The 19,736-nt window shown below is 38.3% G+C and overlaps 1 protein-coding gene and 1 long non-coding RNA gene across 5 annotated transcripts in view; one reads left to right on the forward strand and one right to left on the reverse strand.

The window, feature by feature from the left end:
* Window positions 1-19,736, reverse strand: part of SAMD12 (sterile alpha motif domain containing 12) — a 418,645-nt gene that overhangs the window by 338,415 nt on the left and 60,494 nt on the right. The gene's annotated exons all lie outside the window — the stretch shown is intronic.
* Window positions 1,048-19,592, forward strand: LOC116528983. Its single transcript, XR_004259319.1, has 3 exons — window positions 1,048-1,224; window positions 10,210-10,214; window positions 19,582-19,592. It is a non-coding gene; the product is annotated as an uncharacterized LOC116528983 (long non-coding RNA).

Here is a 19,736-nt window from a genome sequence, read left to right on the forward strand (position 1 = left end):
TCATGGTCCTGGGCTTTATTAACTGAACTTGTATAGATAGTAAGAAAACCTGGTAACGCATAATAATGAAGCAACTGATGTCCTTAATTATATTCTTTCTATTGTTCATTGTTTTCTGTTTCCTTTACCTTGTTGTTTCCTTTTTTCTTATTCTTCCTGGCTTGATCAAGTTATTGTTCACTGCCTCCCTTATTGTACCCAAGTTAATTTCTAAGTTCTACTTTTCATTTTCCATTCCACTAGTGATTATCCTGATTACCATGCTAGTTTTCTATTAAATGAAAATAGGATACCAAATATGCTCTCATTCTCTGCCCACATGCCCTCTATGTGACTACAGTCTTTTCCCCTACAGCTTTCCTTCCTCCTCTCCCAATATAAGATAAAATCTTTAAAATGCTTTCCTTGCCTTTCTCCCTAGCTGATTTTATAGATACTATTTACTATTTTTAGTTACCTCTACAATATATTTTAAAATACCTGGCATTATATTACAATGTTCCTTTCACTTTATTATCAGTTTAGATTGAACTATGTAGACACACACTCACACACACACACACACACACACACACACACACACACACACACGGATATGGAGGGCCAGACTTTAGGTACCTCCTGATGTGTGCTGTATGTTTTTCTACTTGAAGTTATCATGAGGCTTGCAAACAATGCTGCCCATTGTTTTAAGTTGATGACAAGACTCATTGCACAAACAAACAAGCAAAGACAAAACTAATAAAAACTCTATACTTTAACTTTGTTACTCCCCACCCCAACTCCCCCCCCTTTTTTTTAACTTTTTGTTATTTCTATCTTATTGTACTTACTGTCTACGTATTGAAAAGTTGTAGTCATTTTTGATTGGTTCATCTTTCATTCTACTCAAGATATGAGCTTACACACCACAATTACAGTGTTATAATATTCTGTGCTTTTCTGTGTACTTACTATTTACAGTGAGTTTTGCATCTTCAGATAATTTCTTATTGCTCCTTTTCTCTCAGATTCAAGAGCGTCCCTTAATATTTCTTGCAGGAGAGGTCTGGTGTTGCTGAAATCCCTCAACAGTTGTTGGTCTGGGAAAGTCTCTATTTTGCCTTCATGTTGGAAGGATATTTTTGCTGGATATACTATTCTAGGATACAAGTTTTTCTCCTTCAGCACTTAAATATGTCATGTCACTCTTTCCTGGCCTGTAAGCTTTCCTCTGAAAAGTCTGTTTTCAGATATGTTGGAGCCCCTTCATATATTAGTTTCTTTTCTCTTGGTACTTTTAGGCTCTTTTCTGTATCCTTGACCTTCGGGAGTGTAATTATTAAGTCTTGAGGTAGTCTTTGGGTTCAATCTGTTTGGTGTTCTATAACCTCCCTGTATTTGAATATTGATATCTTTCTCTAGGTTTGGCTAGTTCTCTGTTATTATCCCTTTGAATAATCTCTCTATCCCCCCCCTCTCTACGTTCTCTTTAAGTCAAATAACCCTTATATTTGCCCCTTAGAGGCTATTTTCTAGATCTTATAGATGTATTTTATTTTATTTTATTTTTTGTATCCGCTGATTGTACATTTTCAAATAGCCTGTTTGCAGGCTCACTAATTCTTTCTTCTTTATCAGTTCTGCTGTTAAAGCACACTGATGCATTCTTTAGTAAGTCAATTGCATTTTTCAACTCCAAAATCCTTCTTGGTTCTTTTTAATTATTTAAATTTGTTTGTTAAATTTATCTAATAGAATTCTGAATTCCTTTTCTTTGCTATTCTGTATTTTATTGAGCTTCCTCAACACAGCTATTTTGAATTCTCTGTCTGAAAGGTCTCATGTCTGTTTAGTTACCTGGACTCTCTGTTTCTCCAGGATTGGTTCCTGGATCCTTCTTTGGTTCTTTTGCTGAGGTAATGTTTTCCTGGATTACGTTGATGCTTGTTAATATCTGGGCATTGGAGAGTTGGGTCTTTTGTAGTCTTCACAGTCTCAGTTTGTTTGTACTCATCTTTCTCGGAAACAATTTCCAGGTAACAGGTGGGACTTAGGTGTTGTGATCTAAGTTTTGGATCATTGCACCCATATCTGCATTAGGGAACAACCCACAGGCAGTAATGCTGTGTTTGTTGTAGAGGTACCACCTTGGTGGTCTTAAGTAAAATCCAGAAGAATTCCCTGGATTACCAGGTAAAGACTCTTATCCTCTTCCCTTACTTTCTCCCAAACAAAGAGAGTGAGTCTGTCTCTCTCTGTCTCTCTCTCTCTCTCTCTCTCTCTCTCTCTGTTGAGAAGCCTGGAGCTGAGGGAGGGGTAACACAAACACCCCTGTGGTTATCACCATTGGGACTGCACTGGATCAGACTTGAAGCCAACAATGGGTCTTGCCCAAGGCCCATGACAACTGGAGCCTGGCTACCAACTATGTTTGCTCAAGGCCGTAGAGCTTTATAGTCAGCAGGTGGTGAAGCCAGCCAGATTTGTATTCTTCTCCCATCAAGGTGACAAGGTTTCCTCCGTCTCAGATAGGTCCAAAGATGTTATCCAGAGCCTGAAATAAAAAAATCTTAGGACTCTACCTGGTGTTCTATTCTACTGCAGCTGAGCTGGCACCCATGCCACAAGACAATGTCCTTCCCATTCTTCCCTCCCCTTTCTACAATCAGAGGAATCTCACCTCATGGCTACCACCACCATAGGCCTGTGCAAATATTGCCCAGCTACCAGAGGGCAGTATGTTTACTCAAGACCCAACATCTCCTCAGTCAACTTGGGGTAAATGCTGCCAGGCCTGGGACTCAAAAGGTCCTTCTGGCCCAGGGGAGGTCCAGAAATGCCATCCAAGAGCAATCAAGGACCCCAAGAACCTACTTGGTGCTCTATCCCACTGTGGCCAAGCTGGTACCTAAGCAGCAAGACAAAGTCACCTTTACTCTTCCCTCTCTTTTTCTCAAGAAGGAGTCCTTTCCTGTAATAACCACAGCTGAGAATGTGTTTTCATACCCGAAGCCTCCTGGGCCCTGCCCTGAATAATCAGCAGGTCATAAGTCCTGCCAGAACTGGGTCCTTCCCTTCAAGGCAGCAGGTTTGCAGGTTCCCTTCTTCCTCAGGGTATATCCAAAAATGTACATGATTTTGGGGCCTGGAACAGGGGCTTGAGGAATCTGCCTGGTGCCCTACCCTATTGTGGCTGAGCTGGTATCCAAGTTGTAAGACAAAGTCCCCTTTGCTATGTCCTTTTCTCTCCTCAAACAGAGGTAAGGAATCTCTCCAGGAGCTGCAAGCTGTGCTGCCTGGGTTAGGGGAGGGGTGATGCAAGCACTCCCTTGGCTGCCTCAGCTGTTGTCTCCCTAGGTCACATGCCCCTCTAATCCACTGGCTACAAGCCCAGCACAGCCCTAGGACTTACCCAAGAACTGTATTCCTTATGGCTTAGACAGCCTTTCAAGTTTATTTGGGACCCCAGAGCCCTTTCGCTCACAGTGGCAGGGCTTGCCAGAACTCAGGCTCTGACCACTGGGATGGGCAATTCCCCTTGACTATGGCTGGTTTAAACACTCTCCTGTGAGCACTGGTTGAGTTGTGCCTGGTATTGCTTTCCACTCTGACAGGACAGCACTGAGTTCCAATGAAAGTCCTGCAACCACTGTGCTCTCCCTCTCCAAAGAGCACAGATTCTCTCTTCCCACCATGTGACCACCTCAGGGGTATGAGAGAGAAGTGGTATAGGCAATTCAAGACTGTCTTTCCTGCCCACTTCAGTGCCTCTTTCAGTGTATAAAGTCAAAACGAAGTACTGTCATCACTCACTTTACTTTTGGTTCCTATGAAGGTGCTTTCTGTGTGGAGAGTTTTTCAATTAGGTGTTCCTGCAGTAAGGATAATCGGTGGAAGTCTATTCAGTCATCTTGCTCTGCCTCCCCTGGAATTTATTTCTGTGTATAATATATAAGGCATCTATTTGCATTATCTTTTTTTCTGCCAAAATATCATTACCTCCATGTTGCAAATAACAAAACCAAAACTCAGAAAGGTTAGGAAATTTGCCTGATATTTCAGAGGCAGCTAATTACCTAACTAGGATATAAACCTATTGACCCTTTCTGGCAATTCAAGCCATCTCCCAAGAGTAATGCATGATACATTTCACATTAAAACATTATTACATTCAGCACTAACAGCCTAAAAATGTCACTCACATCTGCTGCATTGCTTTAGCAGCAAGAAGTGCCTTGGCATTGCTGATCATATATAGATATACCTGCCAAGATCTGCTTTGCATTTGCTCAGAGATGGAATCACGAAGTCCAGGAATAGAATTCCATTATTATTCAGCACCAAGTAGCTGCTAACATTAAAATTAGGAAGCCTCAAATTGACACTTTCTCAAAAGACAATTCTAAGTTCTCTTGGCTGGCACAGAACACGAGTGATAATAACCGTAGAAGAGTATGGCTGACTTCCACCCAAGATCAGGAGACAGAACCATTCTGACTCCAACTTCAACCACCGATCCCCAGATAATCCTGCCTTGCTGCATGGAGAGTTGGCTTTAGTACTTTTTATGATATCTGTCTGATTGGGCTCATAGTGGACACTCTTGGGAGTTTCTTCCTAGTCTGAAATTAATTTATTTGCATTTGAGAATGCTGTCCATACCCTCACCCCAGAGCCATAGGGCCCTGGGGAAGAGCTGCTGGTCACCATGTTTGTGTCACCAGTGATTTCCCAAAGGTGGGCCACTAACTCTCATCAGGCCATCATATTCCCTCTCCTTCAGAATTTAGAGTTGGGCATGAGGAATTCAAGTCAGCCTCATTATGCAACTAAAACTGGATAGTATAAACTCAGGAGCCATAGGTGGCCATGTGCCATCAGGTGGACTGGGAAACAGAGAAGCCAGCCCCAGGGAAGAAAAGGGAAAATAAATATATGCACATATAAGCAGAGAAAAAGCCTGGAGACAGAATAATTTCTGGGTTTCTGATGACTTTCTGGTTGAGGTGATGCATATACTCAATAAATACTACACAATTAATATGTACAAGATATTATTTTAAATGATGGAATACTATAAGATACCACTCCATCCTTAAAATAAGTTGTTCTTTGCTTATGTTAATGGCAGGAGTCTCTACTTCTTATATAAGAGACCCAAAACTAATACAGGCCCAGAAACAAATTAATCCTCTATCTATGAGAATCTCACACTTCCGACTGTTCCAGATGCCAGTTCTATTTCATAGGGACTCAACCGTGTATTGTCACTCATTTTATAAGTCGTTTTAATAATCCTAAGGTGACTCCAAGTTCTTCCAGGGTAGTGGCTCTCAATTACCATGACACAGGTCCCCAGAGTATTATGATCAGTGATGAGGTATATCATTAGTAATTTTTTAATTATAGTAAAGTGCTAAAGTTGCCTAGCACTTTATGATTGCTTTTTCCCCGAGTAGCTTCAAGGTCATCTATAATATTGTCAGTCTCACTTGCATTCCCATATGCTTTTTGTGGAAGAAAAATCTAATATACCAGCATGCAGTGAATTGTGCATAAACCTGCGTGTGTATATATACAGGGGCATTCAGCTATGTGAAAATCATCCCTACTGTTTGTCAAGGTTGATGGAAAGTTAAGAATCTCAGAGACTGAGTCTTTCACAGAATTTTAAACATACCACAGGCACTAGATAAACTGCTGTGGTTGCCACTATTGATGCTACATAAAGAGGCCTTTCTGCTCCTTAAACCTGCACCATTGCAATTGGCCATATAAAAATGCCACACATGATCTAGGCCTTAGCCCTTGAAAATTTTTATCTCAAGCTGGAATATGTGCAAAGATTGGGTAGGAGCCAAATGAGAAGATCAAACAAAGGTAAATACACTGCTGTGAAGTGACATTTTTTTGTCTTCATTCCTTTCTGACGGGACACACCCTTCTGTCAGGCCATAGGAGCCTGGTGGGGCAGTGACTGGCCCAGAGGTGGACATGTGACCTGAGCAGGGTAAATCAGGATCCTTTTTCAGAAGTTGAAATGATGCTGGGAGAATGAACAAGATTTTATTAAATCTCACTGGCAGAATTATGTAAACCTGGAGCTACAAGGGCCTGTCTTTCCCAGAGGATGAAGCCAACCAAGAAAAACTACCACATAGTGGTATGTTTAAGTACTATATGTGTGTTATTTCATCAAATCTTTATGACCCAGGGAGCAGACAGCTAGTAAGCCCGCTTTTCTGATGAGGCAACTGGGGCTCTGAGTTTAAGCCACTGTCCAAAGTCATACAAGAATAAAGGAGAAGAGTGGATATTTTAATCCATGTCTTTTTGGCTCTAAGCCTTACCCTTCTTCAAGTAGGCATAAGATATTTTATATAAATGTATAGTTAATCTGAAACTGCCTATCCACAATAACTTGGGCAAGTAATTGGGTATCAGTTGACTGATACATCAATGCTTTGAAGCTAAGAATCAAGAAAACTCTTGTCTATAAAAAAACCTAACAGTAAACATTTTAGGATGTGGGATATACAATCTCTGCCAAAATTATTTAAATGTGCATTTAAATTGTAGCATGAAAATAATTATAGACAAGTAGGTAAGTGGCTGTGAGTGGCTGTATTCCAACAAAACTTTATTTCTAAAATAGACAGAGGGAAGAGGCAGAATTTGGCCTTTCACTAACAGTTTGCTGTTTAAGCTATTACTCATCATGTAACTGGATTATAAATTCCTTATAGACAAATTCCAAATGTTAAAAAACATATATTTTATAATTTACCCATGATCAAGTACATATACATACTTATTTCTGTAACTGATGAACAAAATACACAAATGTACAAATTGATCAAGGCAAGCAATGTGTTAACTCATGTTGACTTTGAGTATTTTGATTATTTATTTTTAAATTTTTTTTTGATATGGAGTCTCACTACGTTACCCAGGCTCGTCTTGAAATTCAGGCCTTAAGGGATTCTCCCATATAGTCACCTGAGTAGCTGGGATTACAGGCGCAAGCTATGGTGATCAGCAGTATTTTGATTCTTGGAAAGGACTGTGCCAGACATCTTAGTGAGGATAAACCAAAGAAGGGTGAGATGAGCAAGCAATCCTGGAGGGTAGGCATATGTCCTTTGAAAAGAGCAGTCCATTTTTCCCCATGCAAGGATGAAAAAACTATTACGTCAGTGAGAAACAGGCCACCCTGGCTGCATAGAGAATAAGTAAGTTTCAGGGACTTCCAGACAGTAGCAGGATAAGAAAACCAAATAACAAGCTAAGAGTACCCAAAAGATACTCTTTCTTTGAGATCTGTGAAGATAATTAGATCCTCCTATTCTCAGGGAGAAAATAGATACATCTATTTCCAACAATTTTCCAAATAGTATTTGGTTTTGAAAATAAAATAAATTTGATTAAATGTTTTAGATATAATTTAAAATATCCACAAGATCACAATATTTGCAACAAATGTGACTATTTAAACTATTGTACTAAAAATAGTATAATCTTAGATATCCCTTTTAAAGTCCAGTTTCTAAGGAAATGTGGTTCTAAGGGCATTTGGAGAGGGGGAGAGCACTCCAATTTCAATTCTCAACATCGTTGTATAGGAATGTGAGAAGCTTTCTGAGTCTTCCAGAACTAAGAAACTAAAGAACAAGGAAAGGCAATTTTATGACTATCACTTTTATGAGATTACATATAACTAGATCCAAGTGAAAGTTAATTTCCAAACATATACACATTCAGGTAATGATAAACTGCCTGTAAGTGCCATTTAACTGAATGCATTTTATTTCTATTATGAGGAATGATTCGCCCTTGAGGGACAAAATAGTCTTGTGTATGTAATATAAAAAACAGGGCACGGATTTTGCAAGGTTGTCTATATTTTCCTTTCTACCTACACTATCATCTTATATTCAAGGTTATCCAAGCTAAATACCCAGGAATCTTTGCCCTACAGTAGTACAAAGGAAGCCAACATAAGACATCAAAGAGGGAATGGAAGAAATGAAGGAAAGAGGGAAGGAAGAAAAGAAGGAAGGAGAAAGGATGGGAGGATTTAAAAAAAGGAAAAAGAGAAAAAAGAAGAATTAAACAGCCTAAGAATGAAGGAAAAGTGGTTATCTTTGAAGGCCTAGTCCCCTAAGCAAAGAAAAATTCTAAGAGGATTGGAGGAAATGGACCCTTGAAAGGTCTGTTCCATGCCCAGGGTCCTGCGGACTTGCTGACTTGCCCCTCCCGCCTCTCAGTCCTAAACTCACTTCCCACACTCAAGATGCCAATTAAACCTCTTTGTGTACAACTTCCAAATCTCTTATCTCAATAACTGATCCATCTACTGGTCACTCATTCTGAGTCTCTAATTGTTGCCTAGTATTTCCCTGTAGAAGAGCTACCTTCATTTCAAAGCCTAATGTGATCAAACAAAAACACATCTTTTAAAGCCAGCTTCTCTTTCCCTACTTCAGTATACAGTGAAACCTTAGGAATCTTGAGTCCACATCCTGCAGCAAGCTTGTCCAATCTGTGGCCCACATGTGGTCAAGAACAACTTTGAATGTGGCACAACACAAATTCATAAACTTTCTTAAAACATTGTGAGATTTTGTGATTGTTTTTTCTTCCCCCGGCTATCATTAACGTTAGCGTATTGTATGTGTGGCCCAAGACAACTCTTCTTCTTCCAATGTGACCCAGGGAAGCCAAAAGATTAGACACCCTGTCCTACAGCAATAGAGTCTTCCTTCAGAACATATTTCTGCATTCATTCCTCACTCTCCATTCCTTCTGACACCATTTAAAATCTTAGGCAAGCATACATTTCTACAACAGTCTTTATATTCATCTTTCACTGCTTTACCCCCAGCATTTCCCTATGCCAATCACTGATGCTAAATGAATCTTACCCAATTATCATTTTTAACCCACCATCCTCCTGATAAGAAAAATCTTTTGGCCCTCTCTGCCTACAGAACAAAGTATATGTTCTTGGGTCTGGTGCCCTGTCTTTCAGTATCTGTTCCCAACCTACCCTACCCATCCCCCACAAAAAACTGAAACTCTCCATGGCTAGGTGAGTCCATCAGCTCTCCTCCAAATGGCAATACTCATTTGTACCTTTTCCTGGTCATATATTCAACTAAATATCATCACTTATGCGTTAGGCATGTGGTTGCACAAACATGAGTTGTATTTTACTTTCACAATAAATTGCAATCGTTTAAGTGCAAAACAATAGCTCTACAAGGTTCCAAGGGCTTGGTAAAGGGAAATAATCTTCCACAAAAATCTTCAGAAAAAGGTGCTGAAGGACCGAAGGATGCGTAATAGGGCCAAATGGAAGCAGTAGCTTGGGAAGTGGGGAGAGCACACGAGAGGTGTCTCTAGGGCTTCAGAGGTAAGAGTCACAATTACCTATGATCAGGAACCAGCCAGTCAGAAGGGCTTCTTACAGTCTGGGTTTTCCAAGCACAAGATGTTTATATTTGTAAGGACTGAAAGCCGAAGAGGGTACAGAGTTGCTCCAGGTATTTCAGCCCAGGTCACTTTCCTTGAAAATCAAACCAAACTAAAGTACTTGAAAGACATTATAAAGGCCCCAGGGAAAAACACCAAAAACTATGCAACCTGCCCCCTTCTCTACCTTCATTACCTGCTAACAACTCACAGAAAGTTCAGCTGGTAGCTCTCGTCTCACAACACCACTATCTCTTCAGCACATCCTTCAACTGTGCCTCCCTAGAATTTTGGAAACATTAAGGTGAAAGGATGAGGAAACACATGAGTTTTTTTTTGTTTGTTTGTTTGTTTGTTTGTTTTTTTTGAGAACATTCTATGTGCCAGGCATTGTGCTGGGTGCTTCGACACATAAAGAAGAGAAGAAGAAACTAAATAGAAAAAGGCAAAGTAGTGACTGGAAGTTAAAGCCAACAGCGGACGAATGAGGGCACTGGTTTTCAAATTGTTTCATGGGAGCTGCAACGGAACTCTCCAGGGAAACTGACAAAATGCAGATGCCCAGGCCAATAACAAGTCGGTAGAACTTGGATAAGGCCCAAAACTATATAAATGTGTGTATGTGTGTGCACATGTATAGATATACATGTATAAACATATACACACATATGTGTGTGTGTGTGTGTGTGTGTGTGTGTGTGTGTGTGTGTGTATATATATATATATATATATATCTCAAAACAAAAAGCCCAGGCCAGGTTCAGTGGCTCACACCTGTAATCCCAACACTTTGGGAGGCTGAGGCAGGTAGATTACCTGAGGTCAGGAAGTTGAGACCAACCTGGCTAACATGGTGAAACCTCATCTCTACTAAAAATACAAAAATTAGCCAGGTGTAGTGGCAGGCACCTGTAATCCCAGCAACTATGGAGCCTGAGGCAGGAGAATCGCTTGGGCCTGGCAGGCAGAGGTTGCCGTACACAGAGATTGGACCATTGCACTCCAGCCTGGGTGACAAGAGTGAGACTCCAAAAATAAAAAAAAGAAGCCCAGGCAATTCTAAACACTGCATAAGCATTTATGAATAGGTCATTAGAACTCCCGAATTAGGGTATCTACTTCTTCCTTTAGACCCCATAGTCTTTGTCCAAAGTGGAGGAAAGAGAAAGAGATACCATACTTCAATGAATCTTGATGAGCCCGGCACATCATTATTTTACATTTTCCTTAGGGGGAAAAATACACTGGCAATGAAATCATATTATGCAAGCAACTATAAGATGCCTCCCAATTTCAGAAATGTTAAAAGGTTTAAAAAATGTACATTTTTGAAAAGATGAAAGATAGTTAACATGTATCAAGCTTCCACTAGTGTCTTGATTAATCTGTGGTTACCTGCCTGGCAAGTGAGATGAAATTTCCTGAGTTACACAGCTAGTGAGAGACTGTGCTAAGACTGTTCCCACTGCAAAGAACTGCATACAGAACAAAGCATAAGCTCTTGGGTCTGGTGTCCTATCTTTCACTATCTGTTCCCAGCCCATCAGAGCCCAAGTACTACCTTCGGTTACTCCACAGAGCTTATGTGAGTAGTCAAGCTCCAAAACCAGGACCCTTAACCTCTGTCATATACCTCTCTCCATGGAGCACACATAAAACATTTAGAACAATTCTCCGCACAAAGCAAGCTCCAAACAAACACCATCTTTCCTGCCTTCACACAGCTTGCAGTGCAGTGAGAGAGCCACATGTGATGAGCAGGAAAGAACAGGGTACTAACGGAGAATAGAATAAGGGGACTAAACCAAGTCTTAGGTGGTCAGGCAAGGCTCCTGGACCAATTAACATTTAAGCTGAGAACTGGACAACGTTGAGTAGCACTTAGCATCAAATGAAGAGGTGGAATGGGGTGAGGTTTCTGTGAATCCCAGCCCTGATGTGGAATGAAGACCATTATTCTGCTCTCAACCAGAGACAACACTGAATCCAACAATTTTTCCTGGCAGCCCACCCCAACTTTGTCCATAGGATTCCCATCAGCTTCCAAGGTCTAGAAAGGGGCCCACTGAGAGGGAAGGCAAACTTGAATCTCACTGCCTGTCAAGAGAACAGATGAACAGATCTGCTTGCTGGGCAGATGGCGTGGAGCAATAAATTAGCCCTATAAAATAAATTTAAATGTTTAATCTCTCTTAATTACAATGAGACATATCTAGAAGAAGATTTTTTTAATAGCAGGCAAACCACAATTGCAATGATGAACTCATTGGAAAGCCCCGCTACATCTCCCTAACCGCCATTCCTCCATTTAGGCACTTGAACTTGTTACATTTGGGAATAGCTTTATTATTCAAGATGATGATGTCAGCCTCCACAGATCTGCAACATGGGATGGGACAGAAGGAATGCATTACACAGACTCATTGGGAACTGAGCCCAGAAAGCACTTGGTGCCTGGAAGAGAACAGAAGGCCACATCAGTTTGCTTTACACTAGGCTCCTAGCAAACACAAAACCAAACGCAGGCATTTAATTAAGGATACAAAGTTTCCCTCATCCAAGATCACTGAAAACCATTTTACTTTTCTCTTTCTTAAAAAAAAAAAGCCATACTGAAAAAGAATGTTTACAGAATATTCAGACTTTTGCTTGAGACTCATTCAGGAATAAAGAAATAGAAGCTCCAAGTTAGGTAACAGAAAAACTCAGATATGGCAAATATTCCAGAATCAAACCTGTGAATACTGAAAAATTGGTGTGAGCTTGCCACTCAAGACCAGGTAAAAAGTTTTACAACAGCATCTTCCACAGGCACTTCCTTTAAAAAAAGAAAAGGCACTTCCTATTCCCTGCACCTGAATGCCTGTTGCCAATTTGTTGGCCAGATCAAGAATGACTTCAGTGAGGTTTTTTTGGACGTCCCCTGAGTAAGGCTAGTTTCTCTCCTCTGTTATCCCTGGCCTGACAGGAGAACATACTTTTCTTACTGTAGATAAAGTACTGGGTTGTAATTAATCATTTACGCTTCTGATGCCCCACTAGACTAAGTAACCAAGGGCCAAATCCACATCTCATTTACCCAAAGATTCTTGCACCTGGCACAGTACTTAGCACAATACAGGTTGGTCAAAGTATTAACTGAGCAATGACCTGTCTACACTGCTGTCTGCTAAGAGAACGTGGTCTTTATGGGTTTCTTGAAGGGTAGAGTGAGAGCATATTGAATCAGATTCACAGGTTATTACAGTATACATCCCAAACTTTGGCCATTAATGTTTTTCTATGTAATTGAAAAATATGTATTTTCCCAATATTTTTCTTTAAAGTAATTAATTCCCTTTGTTAGTTTTCACCTTGTCTTAAGCAATTACCAGAGAAAAATCATGATTTGGTGCCTTAATTCTATCTTTTTCAAATATACACAATATTAAATTGCTAAATCAAACATTGATCATCCTCATACCACCTCCAATCTTCTGGCATATAGTCATAGAGGGGTGCACATAACACACTTGAGGACATCCTAGGTTAATAAAATATTTAAGCTCAGAAGGTCACTTGAGATTACCAAACCCAAACTCTTCATAAATAGAGAAGGAAACCACAGTTCAGAAGGACCTTCTTTCTTTCTCAACTCATGAAATTAGTGAGAAAATTGACAGAGAATGAAATTAGGCAGAGAATGGACAAGCATCAAGAGCACCAAGTTCCCATGATAGTGTTTTTTCTCTAACAACTGGGACAAATATGAGCAAGACACAAAAGCTTTCATATCTGTAACATATAGCAAATATGTTCAAGATATTTTAAAAGAAACCCTTTTATTAAAAACACTGGAAGAAAATAAAACAGAGTCTGGCAGAGTAATAGATATATGATTCCTTCTTTTTCCTAGTTTTCTAATAACTTAAATGTGGTCTTAATACCCTTTATACTGAAAAGAAACACACACACACACCCCATGAGATGGGTAATTTAATGTGTTAACTTGTTAAGTTATGGTGCCTAGTTGTTTGGCCAAATGTGTCTAGATGTTACTCTAAAGGTATGTGTTAACATCTACAACCAATTGACTTTAAAGCAGGTTACCCTTTCTGATATGGGTGGGTCTCACCTAATCAGTTCAAGGCCTTAAAAGCAAAGATGAGTTTCCCAGAGAAAAAATTCTGCCTCAAGTCTGCAACACAGAAATCCTGCCTGAGTTTCCAGCTAGTATGCCTGCCCTATGAATTTCAGACAGGTCAGCCACATGAGTCGATTCTTTAGTCTGTCAATAGAAAGACAGATTTAGATTTGGACCTCTAATTGTTCCATTTCCCTAGAGAATCCTCAGTAATAAGCTATATTTTTCCATGTTTGTGCATCTGGGGGAAAGGAATTAACACTAAAGATGACCAATAAGGGTTTGGAAAGAAAATAAAGGAAAATATTAATTCAACAAGCACAAAAGAGCTAATATTCATCTGTTATTGGTTAACAGAATAAATGTGAGAATAAAACAAAGTAAGCCACATACAGCATACCTCCTCAAATCAATGAATTGTAAATTAGCCTCTACAAAAACCTTTTTAGGAAACATACTGAAGAATTCCTTTCCTGATGTTGTTTATCTTTACACTTGATTCCCGTTCATTGTTTTCTTTAAATCGCTAATACAACAACTAAAACACTCCTACCCAAGTTTCACAGTTTGCTTACAGTGTTTTTTTTCTCTTTTTGAGTGGGTGCCAGAAAAAAAGATACCGAATTCATTTTTCTAAAACAACAGTATTCCTCCTCTTCATTTCCCCTGCAAATGAAGCCAGCAGGATTTCTCCTAGTGCATCACTTTGTGTTATTGATATGCAACAACAAGCTTATCTTCCTCCACACTATCCCAGGGACACTACATACAAAGCCTTTTGTTAATGAATTAAAGAAGCAAATGATTTCTATAGCCCATAGTGACAACCAAATCAACATTTTAAAAATATTCATATCATAAAATTTAAATAAGAGGTCTCCTCCACTCTGCAAATCAGCACATTATAAATCTCCATGTTTCTATTAAATAATCTATAGTGCCAATGAATTGCAGACCAACTCCTAGCTCTGTTGTATGTTTATCATTACATTTCCTGAAACAGAGAAACAAACCATCAGAAAGTATTTATTACACTATATGCAACCCAACCACAGCCAATGAAGAAGCCCCTTTCAATTGCAATGTAAAATTGGGTAATGTTTACAAGTGGATCCTTGAGCAGTGTGTCAATTTACACTTAATAAAGATCATTTTAAGGCACAATTACCAGTCCTTGTTATTTGGTGTTTTCCAGTGACTATCTTAGGTGTTAATAATGTTCTATTAAACTGGCTTAGAAAAAAGAAGAATAAGTCACACTCTGAGACTGGGGAACTGGAGAATGCCAGGGCAAAATATTTATGGACAGAGCACTGAGCAAAAGATCTGGAATTTAGATTTGGAGTCCTGGCTCTTATGCCTCACCTGTATTCTCATCTTTAAAATGTAGGGAACAGAAATCTATCAACCAGTGACCTTAAGAAATAAGTGTCAAAGTTTTAAATGAAAAACAATCCCACTTAGAGTATGATTCTTTTGTATTCTCAATAATCCAAAGTTTATCCTTTTAAATTCTAAAATTGAAAATGCCACCCCTATACTCTCAGCATGGTCTTCTAGAATTGCTAATATGGCCTGATGTATTAAACAAAAATGGCATTCTTCATGACTCACGTGACAGAACTGATCAGGACTCTCTTGCAAATATCACTTATAAATCACAATATTTTAGACATTTTGACCTACCTTTTCCAACTGGCAAATGACATGTTTGCATACGTCCTTTTGGCTATCACCAATGAGTAATTTTTGGGCTCCAAGATTATTTGAATTGTCATTGTCAATATCATTTGTTAATCCTATTTTCAGAATCTAATCAATGTGAAGGTGCTGATAGCCAGAGATGACAAAGGCACACAGAGTTTATCCTCAAGAAACTCTCAATCTGATGATAGAAAGTGACACGGGTCCAGTTACTCATGACATAAGGGCCATAGTAGAGGAACAAGCAAAGAGTGGGGGATGATATAGCTTGGCTCTACATCCCCACCCAAATCTCATCTCAAATTGTAATCCCCATAATCCCCACATGTCAAGGGAAGGGCCTGGTGGGAGGTGATTGGATCACAGGGGTGTTTTCCCCGCCACGCTGTTCTAGGGATAGTGAGTTCTCAAGAGACTGATGGTTTATAAGGCAGTTTTCCATATTTGCTTGCTCTCTCTAGCCTGTTGCCATGTAAGACGTGCCTTTTCTCCTTCTGCCACGATTGTAAGTTTCCTGAGGCCTTCAAAGCCATGCAGAACTGTGATTTAATTAAACCTCTTTTCTTTATAAATTATTCAGTCTCAGGTAGTATCTTTATAGCAATGTGAGAATGAACTAACACAGGGAATATTTAGGAAGGTTCGTTTTGATTGGGGTTGGAGTAGATCAGAGAAGCTTTCACAGAGAAAAAGAGCATCTGAAATGAGTCTTTAAAGATGATCTCAACTACAGTAGCTATGAAAGGGCAGAAAGAAAACTGGAGTCCAAAGACTCACTGTGACCTGAGTACTAGTGGTACACAGTCTTTTTCACATAACTAATGTGCATATTTGCATCTTTGTGGTTTCATTCAAATTTGTCATTCTGAAATTATACCTAATGAAATTCAAGATATTTTTAAAACAGAAATAAAATATTTTAAACACAAGGACCTTTGTAAAGCCTGTGCTCTCCATTTATCCTGCCTCTAGAAATAAAATCCTAATATTATTGTTTATAAACTCTAGCATGTTCCTGTAACTTCTATTTATATACATTCATATTTTTTATCTTTTTAAGCTTAGCATAAATATGTTTCATATATTATTCTACAACTAGATCATCACTTAAGATTATGAGACCAACCTATTTTGAGTCATATAACTCTAGTTCAATAATTTTAACATTTCATATTTTTGCATGAATATAAAAAATCATTTATCTGGCATTCTACTCATGAAAATTTCACTTATTCTTTACTTTTGGCCATTACAAATAATTTTACAATTAACATCTTTGTAAATATCTTCTTTCCCATATCAAAAAGTATCTCTATGCAAGTGGAATCTCTAGGTTAAAGCATATTTATCTTTAATTTTGTCACCTCTAACTTATTGCCTTGTAATGCACAAGAATGTGTATTTTCTAGTTGTCAGTCCAGGGTTCTAACCTTGCCAGATAAATCAAGATTCTTTATTTTGCTATTCATATTTTCTATATCTAACTGTGGTCTACCTAGGTCTCAAATACTAAGGAAGTTAAAACTTTCTTCTATGACAGTGAGTTTGTCAATTTTTCCATTCCATTTATTTACACATTTTGAGGCTATTTTATTACGTGCATGCAACTTTAGAATTGTTACATCTTACCAGTAAGATATAACATCTTGATAACACTATTGTTATATATTGGCAAGGATGGACTGCTAGACCACATACAATCTTTGGGGCTTGAGACAGTGACACAGAGCTAAGGCTTAATGGAGAAGTGGATCACGCTTGAGGGTCAAGTGCTAGCAAACTCATGTCATACGTTCTTCAACCAGACTTCTCAGGAATAGAAATTCTGACTCATATCAGCCTGACTCAATACTTTATGTTTTAGTTGGGTCCCAATTCAGGGGGAGAAAAAATGAGAGCTATTTAATGATTCTCTAATATCTCAAAAGGATTCCCTCTAGAGTATATTTTGGTTCTGGCAACTGTCCCAAAGCTGTCACTAGCACAACACAAATTTAGGAATTAATTATTCAGCTTATAGCTCCTGGAACACATAGGAACACAGGTACACGAACTCAGCTTTTTCCAAGAAGACCTACTCTCCCCCTACCTAGAACTCAGATTAAGATAGATGAATTTTCTTTTGCTCTCCTGTACTCATGGGTAACTCTTTAGACCATTCTTTCCCATAGAATACAGTCCTCTGAGAGTTCCTATTTTATGCAGGGATGGCAGTTCCAACTCTCCTGCCTCCAACCAAATGAGTATTAACACCTAATATCAGCCCTCTAGCAAGGGCTCCACAGAGCAGTCCCACATATGTACCTCTCTGATTTGCAGTTTCCTTTTTGTTTTGAGCATCTGTTGATTTGCTTTACTTCCCTGCAAGGCTCATCATACGCTTATTAGGATTTCTATTTTATCTAGCATTTCTTGAGATTGTAGTGAGAGGGCTTTTAGCTTATGTTTTGTGCAATTCTGCCAGAACTAGAGGTGGTGATACATGTGACACGCACTTGGAACAGCCCCTGGTCTGTGATAACTGCTACAAGTGTTTGCTGTAATTAAAAACATTGTCTCCTCTTCTCTTCTTTGTGTAGTAGTCAGGTGACATGCATAGAAAGTCTAGTGTGTTACCTTTACTGAATGATGATACAAAACTATGCATTTTAAAACGAAGGCATATTCCTATATAAAAATCTAGTGGGGTGTTGTAAAGATTCAGTTTGAAATTGATTATGTGCTCTTTGTTGAGAGGGGTGATGCCAATAAACAAAAAATATTTTTATTTAAAAACACATTTAAAAATAAAGCTTCAAAATAATATAAAACTAAAACTATAAAATATATAACTAAAACTGTTAAGATTCAGAAATCTAATGCTTTTTGGCAATCATTATTTATATTTATGATAAAGGGAGCAAATATACTGTGAAGCTCAGGGAACTTAAACTTTAAGATCCCTCATTTGCTCAGGGCTGAAAACAAGCCTTGCCAGTGGATTTACATGATATTTTGGTAAAATGTGCGAATTTTTCAAAAGTGAGATCTTTCATCCATAGTCAGTTAAAATAATTGTCTCTTCCAATTCCTACTTTCCTCAGTCATACCTTCCCATTTTCAGGCAATTCTAGGGAATCCCAGACATTTTGGGGACCCAGGTAAGGAGAAGTTAAGGTGGAATCACATTTAGCTTGAGTTTAGTGAGATGTATTTATACAGTCTTTATGGTATGATATGGTTCACTGACACTCATGTAGAGTCATTACTAGCTGTATGAGTATACAAATGACTTCTAAGAATACTTCTGCACTACCTTCCCACCCATTTGGATTCATTCAGAGTCACAAGACAGTGGATGGAAACGTGTGCACTGGAGGAAAAAAAGCTCTGAAATGTAATGAAGCAGGAGCTAGGCTTTGAGAGATTCTTCCGATATTTAGACCTGAAAAACTGAAAGCTAAAAAGCTCATTCTCACAGATAATGAAACAGAAGAGAAATGTGAAACAGATTTGATAAAAGGGCACATACAATTATAAACATATCTTATTTCTTTTTCTTTTATATGGAATAATAGGAGGTAGAATATATAATAATTCCTATTTTAGGGCTCAAATCTATATCATTACAATAATCGGTGAGTATGTGTATGTGAGAGGTCACATAATAGAAATCCAAATGTCAATAATACCAAGAAATTTTAGTCAAACACAATAGAGGAAAGATTGCATTATCTGTTCTTGAAACAGAGAAATATTACAAACTCATTGTTTTAAAAAGACACAGTTAATGAGCAAACAGTCAAAATATGAAGGCCAAAAAGTATTATAGGGGTATGTTACTCAGTTAATAAAAACTTATTTTTCTGTATTTTGAGATGTTAGTAGTACTTGTCAGCTTTTTAAAATTTGTATTTTTGTTATTATTCTAAAATAATGCTCATACTATACTAGTTTTTATGTTTCAAATTTTGTAGGAAATTTTCCCAAACTATATAAGCTTTAAACACCACAAAACCCTCTCTCCAGGGTCCAAAACAAAAACAGAAGAAAACAGAGTAAAAATGAACCAATTTAATGATTTAATAATGCCATTTTGATGACAACATTATACAAACTTAAACTTTTGATAATGCATAACAAATAAATTTGGTGAAAATAAATTTTTAAGAAAAGCACATTTCTACATTTTAAGTTATATCTGCCTTGTTTTTCTGTATGGTTAATTTAAAATAGAAATTAAAACCATATATAAATATTCAAAACTTTAACTTTTCTCGTTGTCTTTATATTTTTCCGTTCTCATGTCACTAATAAAGACATATCTGAGACTGAGTATTTTATAAAGGAAAGAGGTTTAATTGACACAATTCACCGGCAGAAAACTTACAATCATGGTGGAATGGGAAGCAAACATGTTCTTCTTCACATGGCAGCAGCAAGGAGAAGTGCAGAGAGAAGTTGGGGAAAAGTC

Source organism: Sapajus apella, unplaced genomic scaffold, assembly GCF_009761245.1.
Source record: "Sapajus apella isolate SASKATOON/1434 unplaced genomic scaffold, GSC_monkey_1.0 scaffold3, whole genome shotgun sequence".
NCBI classification, from domain to species: domain Eukaryota; kingdom Metazoa; phylum Chordata; class Mammalia; order Primates; family Cebidae; genus Sapajus; species Sapajus apella.